The sequence below is a fragment of the Enhydra lutris genome, unplaced genomic scaffold, assembly GCF_002288905.1.
Source record: "Enhydra lutris kenyoni isolate GAN:26980312 unplaced genomic scaffold, ASM228890v2 scaffoldscaffold9, whole genome shotgun sequence".
Lineage (NCBI taxonomy): Eukaryota > Metazoa > Chordata > Mammalia > Carnivora > Mustelidae > Enhydra > Enhydra lutris.
The window spans coordinates 22,473,411-22,480,135 of NW_019154093.1; positions in this window are offsets into that span (position 1 = coordinate 22,473,411).

Sequence of the window (6,725 nt, forward strand, 5' to 3'; positions counted from 1 at the left end):
GTGAGCATTGAAATAATCAGCCTTGTTGCTGTGCTTGTACAGTGAATTTGGACTCTCCAATTTCTGCAGTCCTTGTTGAATTTATAGAGAAACAATAATGGAGAGTATGACTAGGAAGTGGATGTGGAGGGCAGGGTGTGGAAGAGTCACTGAGGTGTGATCAGAAGAATCTCGGATGAGGTCCGTCTGCCTCTGGGAAGCTAAGTCAGAGCGAGGCACTTAGACCTTGCCAGTCTTTAGTTTCTTGCAAAAGGGGGACACTGTTAATTCTTTTTTAATTGTCTCATTAGACTGTGAACACCTTGAAGGTAGAAACTATGTTATTCATCTCTGTGTCTTGGTTTAATACAGTGTCCACCAGAGTGAGCATCAGTAATGTTTCTGGAGTTTTAGACAGTGATCATCAAAGTTCTTTTTATTTATTTATTTATTTTTAAAGATTTTATTCGGGGCGCCTGGGTGGCTCAGTGGGTTAAGCCCCTGCCTTCGGCTCAGGTCATGATCTCAGGGTCCTAGGATCGAGCCCCACATCGGGCTCTCTGCTTTGCGGGGAGCCTGTTTCCCCCTCTCCCTCTGCCTGCCTCTCTGCCTACTTGTGATCTCTATTTCTGTCAAATAAATAAATAAAATCTTTTAAAAAAATAAAAGATTTTATTCATTTGAGACACACACAGAGAGCGAGAGAGAGAATGAGCAGCGGGGAGGGGCAGAGGCAGAGGGAGAAGCAGGCTCCCCGACTAGGAAGGAGACCAATGTGGGACTCATCTCTAGGACCCTGGAATCATGACCTGAGCTGGAGGCAGATGCTTAACAGACTGAGCCACCCAGGCACCCCATTAAGGTTCTTTTTAAATGGAAAATCCCTTTGAAAGTTTCAATCACATATAAATATAAACCCGTTCTTTTTTCCCCATATGTGTCACCCTAATGAAAAGAAATATGAAATTAAATCCTATAATTAATAGCTTAATCTTCTGAAACTCTAGCAGTTTCAGAAAATAATACTTTAGTGCAGCCTGGTATAGGAAACTTGGGACCCATCAGATGTGGGTTTTGGTTCTAGCTCTGGCACTTAAACAGTTGTGGGACATTGAGCTAATAATAAGTAAGGACTCTGAGCTTCCTTCTCCCTTTGTAAGAATGGAATAATAATTCTCCCTTGCTGGCTGTTAGGATTAGCAATTATAGCTTTAAAATGTCAAGCCACACAGTAGGTACTCAATAGATGGTTCCTAGTGTTATTTGAGAAGTTTGTTTTTTTTTTTTTTAACAGGAAGGAATTTATTCTTGGAACATTTTGTGACAATCTTTTGAGTTCAGATAATATGCTAGCTTCAGGATTGGGGACAGTTTGCATATTTTTATGGACTGTCCACATCCTTACATTTTCATGAAAATGTAATAGTCTCTGTAACTTAGTGAATGGATATAGAATTGTTGAGTTTGACTTATGGAAGATTTGCATTTCAGCCAAGATTACAGTTCTAGCTGCCCATGGCATAGCTGCTTTCTGAACACAAAGACTTTGCTGGATGTTATTGACCAGAAAAAAACAGTCATCAATCAGATTGTAAATGACTGGGTAAATTACTCTGTGGGACTGGGTTTGTTTAGAGACCACACTGATATGAATTAGGAGTTGGGGGTATGGTACTAAACAGCTAATAAGGTCCCTGAAAGAATTATATGCTATCAGGAACCACAGCTGCGTCTGGCCAAACGTTAAAGAGTTTTTCTCAATAGAGATTACAAAATCTACTGGAAACGTCCAGTATTAATATCTATCTGGAGACTGTTGCAAACAAACAGCTCTTTAGTTCTTGGTTAGAACAAGAATATGGAGCCAGATTTCTGGCCCTTAAGAAATGTGGTGTCTGATTCTGTTTGGCAGGAAGTTTAATCTGGCATGGAATTTTAGCCAGACTTCTTGAAGAAATATTTTTTTTAATGTATCATATCCAAAATGTATTGCAAAGAGTGATGTCCATTTAACTTATCCTATTAATAGTTACTTAAATACTTTGTAAATATTCACAGCACTGTTTTCAGCAACATGTAGTAAGCATTAGACCTTTTATTTACTGAATTTGTGGCCTTAAACTTTTAGGCAAAACTGGGGAAAATTCATTGTAGTCCACTGTTCTTTTAAATTGCAGGCTGAGAAGTGGTAAGTGCTAGTTTTCTAACCAACTACCAAACACCAGTACGTTTCCTTTTTCTTTGTAAAATATTATGTAATTCACCTTTTAAGAATACAGCACCTTTTGAGTGTGCAGTACACTGTTCAAGATTAGACCCTTCATTTGAACAGAAATACATGAAAAAGTTCAGATGTGAAGCTACAACAGTATAAGGCAAAGACTGACTAGGCAAGCAGACAAGAGCCTTCAGCTTGGCAAAGTGATGCCCAAGGGCAGGGTGTGATAACAGTTCACAGATGTTTGAGAAATGGAAAGACCAATGAGAGGGAGGGGTTATTTTGCTTAGTTATTAGAACTAATGGGAAGAACTATAAAAGGGGAATTTCAGACTAAAAATCCGTTGAACTTCCCGACAATAAAAACTGGTCAAGAGTGAACTGAGCTCCAACACAGAGATGCTCCTGAACCAGGCTGGCAACACAGGGCACCTGTGGCAGATGGGCCTTAACAGTGGCTGGTGGAGCATCTGAATGGCAGAAAACACTTCACTGACAGCCGCTCGAGGATTTCTCCTTTTGCCATTTATCAAAATCTTCTTTCTTCTCTGTGTCAGAAAGACTTGTTTTTTTTTTTAAATTTTATTTATTTATTTGATAGAGAGAGAGAGATCACAAGTAGGCAGAGAGGCAGGCAGAGAGAGAGGGGGAAGCAGGCTCCCCACCCTGAGATCATGACCCGAGCCAAAGGCAGAGGCTTTAACCCACTGAGCCACCCAGGCACTCCGATTATACTTTTAACTTGCTCCATGACTTACTAGATATCTTTGAAAGAAACAGAGAAATGAGTATTGAAAGCTTTTCAGTTTTCATCGTGGGAAAGGAGCCCGAGTCTGTTTGTGTCTTTTTGTCTTTTCTGAAGTCCATTGTTACTTAGCTGAAGACAGTAGAACCTTAGGGCCACAGAATAACAGCTGCAGTGTAGGTGACCGCGCTCCCTAACGTTGGAACCTGAGCGTGAATTCTGACTCAAGCACTCATTAGCTGGTCACCTGAGCAAGTTACTTATCCTCCCTGAGCATCAGTTTCCTAAAATGGGGCGGCAATAATACAATTATGCTTGTTGAAGATTAAGTGAAATGGTGTATGGGAAAATGCTGTTGTACCATGTACTGGTTTTAGTTATTGATGTTTGTATTAGTTTTCTCTTGCTGCTGTAACAGATTATCGTAAGTGTAGTGGCTTACCTCGACTTATCTGACAGTTGGGCAGCTCGGAAGTCTGGGGAGGGGGGTGGGAGTTGGCTGGTTTCTCTGCTCCAGGTTTCATGGGGCTGAAATCAAGGCATTGGCTGCCCTGAGCTCTTATCTGGAAGCTCTAGGGGAGAATCTGCTTGCCTGCTCCCACAGGACATTGGCAGAATTCAGTGACTTGCTGCTGTAGGACTGAAGTCCCCATATGCTTTCTGGCAGCCCGGGGTTCTCAACTTGTAGAGGCTGCCTGCCTTTCCCTCATCATTAACGCTAGTCGAGTCCTCATATTTTACATCTCTCTGATCTCCCCTTCTACCTCCTATCTCCTACCTCCAGCCAGAGAATATTCTGTGTTTTCAAGAGCTATGTGATTAGGTTAGGCTCCCCATATAATCCAAGATAATCTCCCCATTTTAAAGTCCGCAACCTTAATTATATCTGCAAAGTCCCTTTTGCTACGTAATGTAGCAGTCACAGGCTCTAGGGATTAGAGTGTGGGTATCTTTGGGGGTTCATTCTGCCTACTACAGTCATGGTACTTTAGGGCTGAAAAGGGCCCTTGTAGAAGACGAAATTCTACAAGAACTCCCGGGTTCTTGCCCGGGAGGGTTTATAATCCAGTGGGGGAAAGAGATGAAAAACATACAGCAAAAAGAGTCCAGTAATAAAGAGTTTCTATGGGACATTCTAGGAGCCCAGAAGACCTTTTCTGTATCTGACTCGGCCTGTGGTTCTTCCGTCAGACCCTGCTTGATCTTTGGTGTTTTGTCTTTTTTCAAGATCCTTCAGATGGAATCCATATACACAAAACACCATGTGATTTGATCTCTAAATATCCCGAAAACAAGCTGCTACCAGAGCTCAGCATTTGGGACTCTGCTATTTAATAAGGAAAGGTCTTGAGCCCTCCGCTCAGAGTAAGAGGAATCATTTTCTTCTCCGATGATGAGGTATAACAACACCTTATCACCCCTCCTTCCTCATCATTCCCCCAGGAGAGCCCTCTTGTCTTTCACTCCTCGTTCTCTGGCCACATGTATGTCTTTACTCCCCTCTTTAAAGTTTTCTTGTTTCTTATTGTTTTGAATTAGAAGGCACTTACCCTGGATAATGCAGAGATTTCTGGTTAATTCTTCGCACTTGTCATTTCTATTTCAATAATGTTTCATAGATGTTAATTTAGCCAGGCCTCGGTGACAGTTTGGCAATAATAACAGCTGTCATTTATTGAACACTTATCACGTGCTGGGCGCTGTGCAGAGTTCTGCACTTCCGTTTTCTCATTTACTTCCAATTTCTCATTTAATTTAGACAATCTGTGAGGCATGGGTACTATTCATAGCTCCATTTGAACCCATCTTGGATTTGAACCCAAATCTAAGTCCAAAGCTTGTACTTGACACTAGAGTAATATTAAACAGGAGCTAAAAATGAGGCATGAAGGAGCCAAAGCAGCATGGGTGGATTGGGAACCCTCAATTTCAAACTCAACTCTTTACAGCTATTTGGAAAGTCATAGGATTTCCTTCTAGAGCACAGGATCTCCTCCATTTTCTACCAGAGACACTCACAGGGATTCCTCCATACTCTGTTTCAGACAGGTGATTTTAGCGTGTGTTCCCACAGCGCGCAAACAGCTACAGAGTATATGTGGGCACCGGCTTGGCATTCCACAGAAAAGCCTGTCTCTCTGGGGGTGGGGTGGAGGAGATGTAATGTGTCCTGTGGCTGGCCCCAGCAGTTTACAGGTAACAGAAAATACATTCCCCACGGAATTGGGATGAGTAAGGTATTTAAGGATTTCACACAGAGCCTGACACTTAGTAGGTACTCAGTAGATGCTGATTCTCATCGTCCTTCTGGAAGATTTTCTTTAGTTCATGGGTATTCAAGTCAGTAGAATCCTATTCTTCTAGCTTCTCTTGAATCTAGGCTCAATGTTGAGAAGACAGGAGATAACATCTTCTGGGTCAGCCCCTGTCCAATCCTGTGAATCATAGCAGCTCTCAAGTTTGAGCTCAGAACTGAAATCTGAGGCCAAAGAAGGCAAAATATTTCCCTTTCTCATTCTTGCTAAGTTTCTGAGTTATTGATGTAATGGAAACAGATAGCCCCGGGTTCAAATTCGGGCTCTGCATTTGCCTTCTCAAGTTACTTGCATGTTTCCATCATGGAAAAAGCCTGGGCTGTGCAGAGGCATAAACCTGGCCATTTTACTCAATCATTTCTCCTTTGTCAGGTATCTCCTTACCTGTGAATGGGGCCAACAGCAATCCTCTGGCAGGGTTATAAAGCTTGGAGAGTAATGTATGTGGTACAATCAAGATGCAGCAGCAGAGGCCCAGGAAAGATCCTTTACATGAGCCATTCATTCATTCAGGGCATTGGCAATCTAAGTTGAGCAAGTGGTCCCAAGTCTGAGTGATTCATCCTTCTCCCTGTCCAGTAGGAGGGCAGCCAGGCAAGGTATCTGTGGGCGCCCTGCCCACAGGCTAGAGCAGGTATAGGGACAGACAGCCTTGTAGGGGCAGTGGAGGTGCCAAGTACCACCTAAACCCAGCCCCACTGTGGTCTACCGCCAAAGCCCCTGGCACAAAACTGTGTTGCTTCAGCTGCTAGTAGTTAATGCTCCTTTACTTGGAAATGTTTTCAGCTCCTGGGAGCAATATGGTGCCGCGAGGGCTCACTGCCCAACCCCGTTGTCTCCCGGCGATCGAGATCCGCATGCACCCTACTCCCAGCCCAATTTACCGTCCTTCAAGGCTCACCAGGCTCTGGGCCCAGGGTCAACGTGGGCGTGGGGGGGGAGGGGGGAGGTTGTCGGGGAGGGCGGGGAACTTTTCCCGGAAGGGGCCCAGCCGGGTTTTGGCTGGCGGCCCCGTTAGCCACGGCCCGGGACCCCAGGGTGGGAGAGTGAACGGAAAGGTACTCGTGCCTGGAGCGGTTGCAAAAATCCTCAGTTATGAGGAAGAAACTGGGCTTAGAGGCACTTTGATGAAGGGGCCCTCTCCCCTGCCCTCCTTTCAGGTGCTGGGGCCTAAAGGGGGTGCAGTTACCCTGCGGAAGGCGGGAACTAGGAAGCGTTGCGGGTTGGACACCCCGCCTTCCCAGCCTCTTGGTGGGGGTGGGAGGGCGTGGTACGGTGGCCCCGCCGGGGCGGAGAGGGGGAGAGGGGCCGGTGCGGGGGCTCTGCCTCCCCGGGAAGGGGGGCCCGGCCAAGTCCACGCGGGTAGGGAGCAGGCCCTCTCCCCTCCCCGCGCCCGCAGGGACCCTACGCCTGTGTGCGGAGGAGGCCAGCGTCCAGCAGATGCACGCGGTGGGGGGGGGGGGCGGGG